We start from the raw sequence: 13,861 nt of genomic DNA on the forward strand, positions 1-13,861 counted from the left end.
CTGTAATCCCGAAAGTATGTTACCCCTTCTATCTCCGCAGGGAGGTCCCCCATAGCATGCGCGCGCGCGTGTGCGCGTGTGCGCGTGCGTGTGTGCGTGTGTGTGTGTGTGCGCGTGTGTGTGTGGGCGTGTGTGGGCGCGAGTGTGTGTGTGGGCGTGTGTGTGTGCGCGTGTGTGTGTTCGTGTTGGTGTGTGTGCATGTGTGTTGGTGCGCGTGTGTGCGTGTGTGTGTGCGCGCGTGTGTGTGCATGTGTGTTGGTGCGCGTGTGTGCGTGTGTGTGTGTGCGTGTGTGTGTGCAGTCATTGCGTTTCGTCGCACGCTGAGAAGGGGGGCCCAGACAAATGGGATACCGACGAGGAGATGTGGAATAGGTTCCTTTATTTCACCCCGGTGTGACGGTGTGCTTCCATTTGAGCCGTTGGGATTTTGTGCGCGTGTTTTTTTTAGTCGCTGCTTGTTTATATAACGGAGAGGTAAAGCATTCAACGGCTTAAAGCAGAGGTCGTGTTCGCCTCGTCGGTGGGTCTTTAATGCGACAAACTCGGCGCGCCGGCTTTCCACGTCTCGGCCGAGGCTAGCACGAAATCTCGCGAGCACCGGGCGGATTGTAACGCTCGCAAAGTCTCTCTGACGACACGAGTAGTGTTGAAATCGCGCTGCAAAGGCGCGATGAGAGATGCGAGCGGTGGATCGCTCGTCGGGTGCTCCTCTGCACCACGTGGCTTCGACATCTCCGGGACTGCGAGGGTAGACTTCCTATTGGACGCGGTTTTTCACTCTCGTCCCGTTTCCATCGCAACGTCCAGGCGCAAGGCAGGGACGATCAATCAACGATTAATCGATACATCGGGTAAATCAACCAATGTTGCAATCAACTAGGTTTTTTTTGTGGTCGACTAACTCGAGCCCCCACATTCTGGCTGTCGAAGGTGGGAAACCCCCTACAAGCCCCGCCCAGCGAGCGTGCTGATGTTGTCTATGGCGTCACGTAGCCACGCCCGCCACCTCCTGTCCAGCGGCACACGTGGGCATCCCCCCCCCCCCCAACTTATCTTAGTGCTATCAAAGTAATTGCAACTGACAATCAGTAGAGTAATCGTTTACTTAAATGCAAGTCCGATAGTCCATCCCAAATATTAACACGACTTCGGGCGGAGGTGAGCCGGTCCGCGTGTCAAACCGCGAGAAAATCAGCCCGCATCTCCACAGCACTGTTGCTCGGCATAGCCAAGTGAGCGTCAACTGCACAGCAAACTTAGTCTCTCAAGCCCGAGGGTTTCTCATTGAGAATATTATCCAGGTTGTATTCTTTCTTTTTTATTCACAAATGAAACAAAGACTCTGCACTGTACGGCAGCGGTACACATTAGTAACCCGTCCTTTAACAGTGCACGGCAGCTCTGGTTGTGAAACACACATTGGCACGCGTATATAATTACGCATTGTAAATGTTATTCATCAGCCATGATCAATCCACTGCTGGATGAAGGCCTCTTCCAAGCCACCTCTATTGTTGCCAGTCCTGCCACGTATCCGCCCACCTAGCACCTGCATACGAGCTGCATGTATCGCTCCATCTCCACGGTCGACGTTGTATTCAACATTCGTATTAGTATGTAGGTGTGTGTGCTTGCGCATCTTACCTGGTCACGTTGATTCAAGCTCTAGCCCGAGTCTGGCCAGGAAATACCTGGGCGTGGAATCAAGCAGTGGGATATTCGTCCAGTCTAGGCTGCGATGGCACATTGATTGTTCGAGTGGGGCAAGTGCATTGGGATTTTAGTTGGTGGCTTGAGCGAAATATTGAAAGGTTGAGTCGGCGAGATGAATCGGCCCAGGCGGACGGACGATGGACGGGCAGATGGGGGGGGGGGTTTGTGACCAGCGTTCTCATCTTTGGGTAAGAGCTTTGGATTTCGTCAGAGGGCGGCGTTCACAGCACCCACCCCACTCCACCCCACTCCCCCCACCCCACAACAGCTCCTGCTTTGGGCTTTTTTTTAAATCCTTTATATTAAGTTTGCTTGCTTGCGTGCTTGCTTGCGTGCTTGCTTGCGTGCTTGCTTGCGTGCTTGCTTACGACCGTGCAAATCTTTCGGTCGTTTTTTAACCCACTTCCCGTGATCCAATCGAGCTGACATTTTCCACACAGACTCGTTGTGCGAGACAATTAATGTTCGTGAAAACAAATTCCCAAAATTTTACACTTTTTAGGCAAAAAAAAATATTTTACATATATTCAAATAGAACTCATTCATGGCGTTGGCTGAACGTAACAGTGTAAGTGCCCAGAGCGTAACCCCTCCACAGGCCGTGGCGGAGTAGCGCAGTTGATAGCGCCCTTGCTTCCCATGCCAAAGGTCGCGGGATCGATCCCCGCGTCCTCCACAGGCGAATATATTTTTAAATCCTTTATATTAAGTTCGCTGCCACGCATATAAAGGAATTATAGTGAAAAACTTTGTTTTTACGGGTTATACTTATTTAGAATCTTTAAGCGAGCCACTTATTCGGGGGTTCAGGAGGGTTACGTTCAGGGGGAGGTGCAAGGCTATAAAAGAGAGTGGGAAGCAAAAAAAATGATAAAACTGCCTCGTATTTTTCTTTTGCTCATAGGAAAATTATCCTTGCTTGTGAAATGGAGGGCTCGTGAAAATGTTCGGTCAGATTTTCGCAAGATTGCGGGGGCAGTGGTGCTGAATTCTGCAACACATTGGGGGCACTTATAGCCGTCTGCAGGCCTAACCAAACGTTTTCACGAGCTCTAGAAAAATATATAATAATTGGCTATTCAAATAGAATTGGAGAAAAAAAAACAGACAGCTTTGCCAGACATTATGCATTCTTTCGTCACAGATAAAGGCCTATTCCAGCTGCTATACAGTAGATTGCAGTACGCTTGGTCTTTCTCTAACGCATGTTGACTTCCACAGTCACGTTTGTCACGGTATTAGTCGTCTCCACGCAAAGTGCACAACTGCTGCTCGAGATCTGTGGCGGTGGAATCCGGGGTGCGTCCAGGCGTCCTGCCCTCCTGGAAAGGCTTTCACCAATCTTGCGAATCCCTTCCCAACCTCCCCCACCCCACTACCTCCTCCAACCAATCACACACCAACGGGGATTTCAGGACCCGTGTTTACCACTGTAGAGTTTTTTTTGCCTTGACTAAAATTAGGCCTAACTACACGGCTGCCTCCCCAAACGCAATTCCCTTGGTGCGACGCGACCACCGCAGAGTCTTCCAATCCTCCCACCGCAGCCCCCTTTCATCCGTGACATTCCTCCTCCCACACGCCGAGCCACAACAGCGCCCAGGCTCCCTCGCCCGTGGCGAGGCCGGGACAGCCTTCCAATAACCTCTGTCCGGTTGGATTCCAATGCTGTTGGGTTGGCTGTTCTCTTAGATGGGGTGGCCAGGGCTTATACATTTTGTGGAGGATTCCTCTCCGTATATTCGATTATTTCGCTTGACTCTGTCACCACCTCCACCAACGCCAACGCCTCCCATGTCCGACGACACGCAACACTTCCATTGTTGTTCATCCTGGTTTGTTTTGTACGTGATACACGAATGATGGAGCTGAATCTAAGTGAAAAGGAACAATTACACATTTTCGTACGTGACTCGTAGTCCTACACACAGTGACGCTATGGCTCAAATTTCGCAATGACACCGCAGGAGCTTTCAGCACCACGTCTCGATCGTTCTAAAGCAGCCAACGAAGGCCCTGGGGGCTGCATCCCCCCCCCCCCCTAAAGCCCCCCGTGCTAATCCTGCCCCGAGTTCCGGTTGCGATTTCAGAACCCCGCCGAGCTTGCAGTCCGACGAGAAAGAAAGAACGCTGGGGCGTGACGACGGAGCGGCCTCGCACGACAGCGGCGGTGAGGAAGACGGATTGAGCAGAGCGCTAAAGCAGGAGCCGCGGATTTAGTTTTGTGCTTATCTGCGTGTGAATGCGCTGTGTCGGACGCACGCAGGAGCAACCCGGGGGGGGGGAGGGGTGGTGGGTGGGTGGGTGGGGGGCAGCTACCGCCCGGGCACACCGACGACGTGAACGCGGATCGAACAAGTGGCCATCTCGGCTGATGCTGTATCCATGGCAACGGAAAATTTGACGGCGGAGGAAGTGGTCGGGAGGTAAAGGGGACCACTCGCCGGGAGTCAAGGTTACGCGGTGCTTTTCGGCTGTCTGCGCGATTTCAGAGAGCCTGTGGGAAAAAAAATTGGCAAATCCCTGGAAAACGGCCGGTCAAACCGGTGCCCAACTGTGCATTGTTCGCATTTGTTGAGTAAAGTGGCCGAATTTGAGAGCACGGATTAGGAATCGGGTTAAAACTGTGCTGGTGGAAGTCTGGGTGGGGAAAATAAAAATAAAAACCTAGCGATGGCAAACAGAGCCCAAATATAAAATACAAAGCAAAACAACAATTACGTAGGGCTACAATAACAGGAGAAAGACATTCACACAGAGACATCAGCACACATGACATTTTCCACAAGAGTAAATGCTACCCTGATGCATATAAAATACGAATTCACCGAAACGTATCATTCCGTATTCCATACGTGGCGCGTTATTTGTGCGATGACGCTCTCGCGTGCAGTATCACAACACCGCTGTATTTGTAGCCGCTGTTCTTATTATTATGAATACTATTATGCATGTTTTTTTTTTCCCTCAGCAAAAACACACGAGGCGGCCTTTGTGTTTCGCTTTCACGGCGATGCCAGACTCAACAATGGCCGTGGAGCTGGCTAGATTTCCTTCCTTTCTTCGGGCTCGTCATGCCCGCGTGGCCGAAGGCGGGCAGGTGGAACTTGCAGATCGAAACAATTGTCAGCGTCCTTGTGGAGAAGATACATTTAAAAAACAAATAAAGACGCAGATGAATACCACTCCTTCACATTCCCGTCTGTTTCACGTAAACATATTGCGTTATTCATCGTTTCAGTAGCATTGGTTTATAGGCGTGCAAAACTCTGGACCGATTTTGACAGTGTCTCTCTCATCAGTCGAGTCAGGCTTGTTCGAAGCAAATCTTACATGCAAGGGGTCTCTCCGTGCGCTGCTGTGTCCGAGTTCAACGCAACAATAACAGAGTAATTCATAACTCAAAATGGTAATTCGCGTCGTTGTGGAGAATATATGAAAATAGCGAAGCATACATTGCGTCTCCTTCACACACCCATCTCTTCACGGCAGCTTTGAGTGAAGGTTCATCCTGCAGATGATAATTACTGGACACACAACCAGCCATCCGGCCAGCCGGCTGGGTTGAGCCATCCGGCTGAGTCTTTCCAAGTTTAATAAAAACATGAGCAGCGATTTAGCCACGGAAGTCCTAGCGATACAGTTGGCATTTTGTCAGTAATATTATCGCGCTGTGTAATTTTTCACATTCATAATTATTCTATTCATTCATGAAATCTTGATTAGGAAATGCAGCATCTACCATTGAAATGTCCGTGTTCTTTGTTCGTTTCTTTAATAGCCAACCATCCGGCTTTGCGTGGAGCCAGCCGGCCGCATCGAAGCAGCCGGGCAGCGTTGCGCCAGCCCACCTGCCCCCGACGGCATCGGCAGCGGTTGAATGCAGTGGCAGAGGGAAGTCAGCTGCAACAACAACAACAAAACAAGCCGCGGAGAGCAGGCAAATTCGTCGCGACGTTGTCAGCGCGATCGGCCCTTTTTTTCGTCGTGCGCAACGAGCCATCCATTCCGATGCGCTGGTTTGTCACGGCGGGACCCTCACGCGAGCCTAATACCGCAGCGCATGCGATTTCAGCAATTTCTCTGGGCAGCGACGTGAAGCCGCAGCGTCGCAGCGTTCGGGAGCAGCGCACGCGCGCGCACGCGCGCATAATGTAAGAGCATCTGTTCGTGCGATTCCTCCGACAGCAAGGGGTCACACGAAAAAGCACTCCTGGAATTCTCGCGCAGGAAACCTCAGCTGCGAACCCAACATAGCCCCTCAATTACTTTATCGGTCGGCTTTATCTGGGAGCACACGGACCGCTAATGCAAAGCGTAAGAATGAATATTGATTGGCGGCGCAGCCGGGGAGCCTTGGGAGAGGAAAACAAAATCTCACGAACTAAAGAACAAAGAAGACGAGTGGTGGTTGGGTTGGGGGTGGGGGGATCAACCCCTCCCCCCTCCCCAAAAAAAATAAAAGCTGTCTCCAAATATTTGGAGCTGGCATGCTCGTTGCGATTTGCCGTGGGGTGCTGTCGGGTGGTCAAATGTAGTTGCGTAAATTGCCGCGCCCTCCGCCGCAAAGCTTGCGAGAGTCGAGCGGCGGAAGGAGGCCGACAGACATTGCGCTAATGGTGGCGGACTTCATGGCCGGCGAGCACTTCTGCTGCAGTAGACAATCAAATGGGGGTGGGGGGGGGAGGCGACATTTATCCAGCGCCCGCTCTTTTGTGAAGGTCTTGTTGTGCGCCGGGCTTTAGCGACGCTCCGATACAGAGCAGTTGTCCTCTCCCTTTTCTCTTCTCTTGGGCGCGGAGTGATCTGCAAACAATGTGCGAGCAGAGGGGTCGCGGCTGTAAACACCGCTGACGAGAAGCCGCGGCATTGTTGACCGGCACACCACAGCAAAAAAACTGCGAGTTTTCGTTGGAATCGCTCGCAACTCCATCACTCCCCCCCCCACACCACCACCACCATCCCCCAACGCCAACCCCCTCCCCCCCACCCACCGCCGTCTCCAACCGTGCCCCGGCTTCTTTATCTCGCTTCTGGAGGGAAATGGAAAACGCGACACACGGGTTGAGCGGTGGGCGACACACATAGCCTTACAAGACGCAAGGGACTGTTTTTTTAGCATTATTTTTGTACACGGGGATTATTGTTGTAGGTACTGCGGTTTAGTGCAAAGTGGTAAAGGTTAGGGCTTTGACAAAAGGAGAGGGTTTTGAATGGGTTATTTTACCAGCGCTGTTCCGAAGGCTGATGAAAGTTCACCCGCTGTGCCCTCCCTCCCCCTGCAACACGAGCGAGGCCAACCTGAAGGACGGCTGGGGCCGAGGATACCAAGACGAACACACACACATGCACACACATACACACACACACCTACTAGTGCGTGCTCTTTCACCGGGATAATGGAGCGTTACTGGTGATGGGTTAGAGGTGGGGGTGTGCTTGTTTTGTTTTTACTTCCCTAGAAAAGAAAACGCATTTGCAACAAACGTTTTGTGAGTGAGTGCCGCTTCGAGTTTGAAAAGTTCGGAGTGTTGGCAGTGTCCGCGTGGGTTTCAAGCAGCCCCCCCCCCCAACTACCCCACCCCCAGCCATGTGTGTACTGCAAGCCGTCGACAGCTGAACATCCACAGAGAGCAGTCACCAGGAGTTGCCAACCTGCGGCTCTGTGAGCCGTCTTTGACTCTTTGGCTTCCGACTCACCCCCCCCCCTCTCTTGCTGGTAGCAGTTTTTTAAAAAAGACTTAAATTATTATAATTGTGACTTAAAGCGTTCGTGACTGTAGGAATTCATATTCTTTGGGTCTTTCGGTAAAGTCACGTAGGTAGGTTGAAAGAAAATAGCAAAAAATAGCAAAAAAATTCTTTAGTAGTTTTTGTTTAAAATAACAAAAGATAACAAAAAACTACTTTAGTAGTTTTTGTTTAAAATAACAACCTATCTACGTGACTTTACCGAAAGACCCAGACAATATTATTATAATTGATTAATTATATCGGGTATTTGGTCGCAATGGAATGTCTTGGTGACGACAAAATGTACAAGAGTCAAACTGCATTGTTCAACAATAACTAAGGGACGGGGAATAAACTAAATAGACGCGGATTATTCCACCGTCAATTTTGTCTACTTATGTCGGGATAAGTTTATCACCCGCTGTATACCTGCTGTATTTGTGTACAAGTAGCCCTGCGTGTGATGCGGCTGTCGAACAATGTTGCTCAAAGACAAAAACAAATTCATCTTCTCCGTCTTCAAAAGCTTCCCGACGACTCCTCGGTGCCCACTAATAACTGAAGGTGTCCCCTGCCAGGCTCGTCTGCGGTAGTTCGCAGCTCCGGCGTGCGTGGCGACAACGGCGGGCGGGCGGGCGGTAATTCATACACCGGGTCCACGTTTCGCAAGCGTAGAGAAGGGAGGGAATGACTGTGGCCGAGAAGACCTGAAGCTTCGAGCGGATCGATAGACCAGGTAGCTTCCACACAGCGTTACGCAACCGATGAAAATATATTGCCGCTCGACTGATTCGGAGTGAGACCTCTGCTGTTAAACTGGAGCCGGTCATAAGCACACTGCCCAGGTATGGGAAACTCTCCACTCTCTCCACAAGTGCCCCATCACCGATTGGGAGTTGTGGCAAACTGCCCTACCGATGGTTGTGCCCATGGCAACAGCCCGCCGATGATGATGATGATGATGCGATCGAGGCCATTTGTCATGGGGGTAATAGTCTCTCTCGAATGTGCAGGTGGCACAGGTGGCTTGGAAGCCATCAGCGCCGAGATGCTAAGGTCAACCATCGAGGTCTTCTCGATTATTTTGCCGGCGTACATTTCCTGCTCTGTCAAGCTATCATTTGTGGCCAGGTTACTTCTGAAAAATTAAGTTAATTGCTCAATGGGCTTTACCTGATAAGATGAACATTTGTTAAGTTTTGTGCATTTTTAAAGTGATTTGTTTACCTTCCCTATACTTTGCCCTCCTGTCGTGTTTTCGTATTGTTTGTTGTTGTAACGACCTCGTGCCCCTACTGGACAGCTGTGAAAAAAGAGCTTTTCAGCTCATCGGATTCCTCCAGAAAAAAAAATTCATAATTTGAGACAGCTGCCTGGGATTCAAAGCTGGGTTCTAGAGTAGAGTGAGTTGATGGTCACTTAATTTGGCGAAAATTCCAGGTCTGATAATCCATTAATGGAATTGGGTTGACCGTAACGCGACAAACATTTACTCTTTTGTGGCAGGGGCGGGTGGGAAAGAGGTGCCATCCACTTTGTGGATGGAACATTGGAAGGAACCTCAGAGGTCGCTCTGCGATGTCCACTTCTGTGGGCCGTTGTCGAGCACGATGGGTCGGGCTGCTCTGAGAGAGATGCTTTGTCTCGTGACGCGACGCAATTGGGATAAATTAGGAAAGAGAAAAAGTAATCTCAAATTGATGAGGCCCACGTGGAGGTAATAGACATTAAGAATGCATTTACATTCAATAAGTTCATTTGGACAAATGAGGAGCAAAATAAAGTCAGGCTGCAACATTAAACACGCCGGTAATTCTGTCTGCGGAGGGAGCTCCCACGTTGTTGGGGAATTTGACTGGAACAAGAGCAATATGCACATGGATCACACATTGTCTGCTGAATTACAATGTTATTATTGTACACACTTGTGAAGGAGCCCCGGGAGAGGGGGGGGCGAGCACAATACCCCCTTCCCTCCCCCCCACTCCTTTGAATAAAACCATCAGTTCAGTCAATCCGTGAACTCGCTAAAACCTATTCTGCACACATCGTAGAGCCGATGCCCATTTTCTTCCTCGGTGCACTGCAGTCTCCGATTAGGCCGCGTGGTTAAACTCCGCCTGCGTTTTCCTTCAGACCCGGCAACGTCGTCTCGTCACGGTCGTAGGTTGCACGCGAGTCCTTGATGGGCAGCAGCAGCAGTCGTACTCAAAGTCATCGTCATTGTCATCGTCGTCCTCATGGTCGCCATCGTCATCATAGTCGTCATTTTCATTATCATAGTTGACAGTTTTCATGGTCGTCATCATCATCGTCAGTCATTGTCGTAGTCGTCAACGTCGTCATCATCGTCATTGCCAAAGTCGTCGTCATAGTGGTCCTCATAGTCGTCGTAATCATCCTCATATTCATTGCCATAGTCATCATCGTCGTCATCATCGTCGTCATAGTCATCGTCACGATAAGTTTCGTCCACTCGCAGCAATCGTCGCCTAAAATCATAACAGCAGCGCACTGTCGACGCGAGGAGTATCCACGCCGATTCCGTCAACTAAATTAAAACTGCACAGCGGTTCCTGTGGGGTCGAGAGGCATGGGAGGCAGGGAAGGCGAAGTGGGGGGGAGGTGGAGGGGTGGGGGAGGTGGAGGGGTGGAGGGGTGGGGCTACCCTTGGCTGTTTCTCGCACGCATCTTCCCAGGCCGCAGGGAAGGCAGCGCTGCTGCATGGTGCCGGCGTGATGCGCGCGCGGGCGCCTCAGTCCCGTTGGGAAGTTGCAGGATTTTTTAATGTTTATTCAAAGTTTTTTTTTTGTTCTTCATTAACTCTGTTTGTTTCCAAATCTTGGGGTTCCATGGGGTTAGGTCTCCCCCCGCCCGCTGCGTTGGGCAACGCGCAGTGTCGCCCTTAATTGCAGCCGTGGCGAGATAACTGGCCGGCCACCCAATTAATCTAACCGCGGGAAGGTGGGTCCAATTAATGGCACAGCTATGCACCCCCAGCAGCCCTTCCGTGCTACAGGTGCAATGCACTGCTGAGCTCAATTATCGCTGTTAATTGGAACATGTTTGCACAGTTACCCACGGCTAGGCAGCGCCCCGTCCAAAGATGGATTAAACACTCGCAAGCGCTCCTATTGACTTTACCACTCGCTTATTGTTTTTATTGCTGCCCTCGACAGAAATACGGCGATTGTGAAATGATGCCCACGTCGCGACCCATTTCTTTCTGCTGCGCAAAAAAAAAACACAAGAAAGGGCCGCTCTTGTCAGCACGAATAAGTAACGGCCACGGACGTTTTAAACATAACCCCCCCCCCCTGCAGAAAAAAAATACAGGAGTGGATTGTGACAAAGTGACTCCTATTACTTTGCCAGAAAATGACCGGGTCCAATTGTTTTGCGGTTAGCCCGCTTCGAAACGCGAGAGCGCAATTTTTTTTTTCGTTTCGTTCGTCGTGACAGCGAGGCAGAACCCTTACAGCCCCCCTCTGTCTGCTCCCGCGTGCCGCTCGGCGCGAGCGCGTGGCTCTGGGGAACCGGCGGCAGCCCCAGGAGGACAAAGCGCGTGGCTGCAGCGCGCTGCGTGGCAACCAGAACCCCACAAGCGGAGGGCCCGGACGTGCCGGGTCTGTCGCGTGACAACGAGACTCTGCCCTCGCCCTCCCTCCGCTCGAGCGCAGCAGCAGCAGCGGCGGCGCGAGTCACAGTGGCTGTCGTGTGGTGTGTCCAGACGCACACACACGCGCGGCATGTCTGGGTGTGGCTGACAGACACACACACACGATATGTCTAAGTGTGGCTGACAGACACACACACACGATATGTCTAAGTGTGGCTGAGAGACGCACACACACACACACGGCATGTCTGGGTGTGGCTGACAGACACACACGCGGCATGTCTGGGTGTGGCTGACAGACACACACACGATATGTCTAAGTGTGACTGAGAGACGCACACACACACACGGCATGTCTGGGTGTGGCTGACAGACACACACGCGGCATGTCTGGGTGTGGCTGAGAGACGCACACACGATATGTCTAAGTGTGGCTGAGAGACGCACACACACACACGGCATGTCTGGGTGTGGCTGACAGACACACACGCGGCATGTCTGGGTGTGGCTGACAGACACACACACGATATGTCTAAGTGTGACTGAGAGACGCACACACACACACGGCATGTCTGGGTGTGGCTGACAGACACACACGCGGCATGTCTGGGTGTGGCTGAGAGACGCACACACGATATGTCTAAGTGTGGCTGAGAGACGCACACACACACACACGACATGTCTGGGTGTGGCTGACAGACACACACACGACATGTCTGGGTGTGGCTGACAGACACACACACGATATGTCTAAGTGTGGCTGAGAGACGCACACACACACACACGCGGCATGTCTGGGTGTGGCTGAGAGACGCACACACACACATACACGACATGTCTCGGTGTGGCTGACAGACACACACACAGCATATCTAGGTGTGGCTGAGAGACGCACACACACAACATATATCGGTGTGGCTGAGAGACGCACACACACACACAGCATGTCTAGGTGTGGCTAAAAGTCACCCACGCCACATGTCTAGATGTAGCTAAGAGTCACCCACACCACGTGTCTAGATGTAGCTAAGAGACACCCAAGCAGTGGTAGAGTATTCCAATGCTACGTCAAGCGAACGCTTCTGGTGCTGACGACGGAACCTGTCGACACAGAGCGGCGCACGCACAGCAGCTGGCTCAGCCGCTCGGCACTGAGTCAGTAGCCAGCAAGAGCTGCGCAGACCGTCATGTGATCACTGTGCGGTAGAACTCTTCTTATCCTCGATTAACGAAGAGGAGGAGAGGGGGGGGGGGTACGAACCTCTACACAGTAACTGCCAGGAACCGCTCGCGAGTCGGACACCCCCAACGCCCAAAGTGCGGGCTGCACAATCTACAGCGTGGGGTTTCGTGGTTGATCTCACCACGTGTTTCCCGACTGTACCGCGTGCCGTTCGGCTCGACGTCCGACGTTTCGCACCGCACGCTGGGAGCGTCTTCTTCTTCTTCATCGTGAACTGAATTCACGTCACCCAGATGTGGCACAGAGAGTATCTCTCTCGTGGCTTTGAACTTCCTGTTCCAAATCTGGATTCAGTCCCGGCGAGCGAGACAGCCAGACTGCATCGGCAGTGGCGGGCAAGACCGCGTCATCAAGGGGATAAAAGCAAGCTCCTCCAATGTAGTTGCCAAATAACCTTCCAGTGCTTGACGCGAAAGGTCCGCACATCGCGTCAATCAACGTGCGCTACAACCTCAAAGCGCAACGGAGAGCGATCTGACTCCGCCATGTCTCTTACATTGTTTCTTGTCAAATTGTTGTTGTTGTTGAAATTGTGGCTTTGGAACAAAACAGCCTCTTCCCCACTCACCCGCTTCTGCCCCCCCCCCCCCGACCCCCCACCACTTACACGGTCTCGGAATCGGAGACCAATTTTAAATCCGACCCCTTTTGACGTCGTCCGACTTTTGTGCGACTCCTCGGCAAATAAGCAACGCGATGTCTCCGAGAGCGGAGGGCGCAAACGCGTTTCCATGGCTCTCTCTTTATCTCTATTAGAGCCGTGTTTATTCTTGCCAGACTGACAGTAATTACGTGTCAATTAAGGCATTGGAAACTTAATTAGGCTCTGCGTGTCAAGTTTGTTTTTCAAATATTTGTTAAAAGCAACTACCGCTCTCTCTATATATATAAAACGTATCTATATGAAGACAAAGATCCCCCGGATAGCCTAAACAGACTATTGTGGCAAGTGCTGTTAGCGAGCACATATGAAGGCCGGCACAGCACACGAAGGGGGTGGATGGCCAGCACCACCCGCGCCCGGCTGCCTTCGTCTCCCGAGTGGCGATGTTTACACACCGCACGAGGTGTTCATTATGAGGCCGAGTCGACCTAAGGGAGGCCCAGAACCGCTTCAGATAATCATCACCGGTGTTGGGTCGCATAGCGCATCACACTAACCGCTCCGCTATCGCTCCCCGCACACACACACACGCGCAGTGCGTTATATAGCGCGCAACGCATGTAACGGAGGCTCCGACGCTTGTTCAACCAGAACGCCGAGCAAGCGCTATTGATGAACGGGATACAATTGTGCGGACACTTGCTTCAGAAACTCGATAGAATGCAGTGAGATTATTTAGCAATTATATCTTCGTCTGTAATCACGTTACGGAACAAGGAAGCTCATACCGGGGATGATTAAACGGAGAGATACATTAACACTCTGAACTCTTAAGTGCGTGCACACGTTTAATAGGCCGTGATGAATGTTTTTTGACTGCCGTGCGCATAATACTGGTAATATGTACACTCGGAATATTGATGCCACAGTGGCCTAATCGATAAGGCCT

The sequence above is a fragment of the Lampetra fluviatilis genome, chromosome 19 (assembly GCF_964198595.1).
Source record: "Lampetra fluviatilis chromosome 19, kcLamFluv1.1, whole genome shotgun sequence".
Classification (NCBI taxonomy): Eukaryota; Metazoa; Chordata; class Hyperoartia; order Petromyzontiformes; family Petromyzontidae; genus Lampetra; species Lampetra fluviatilis.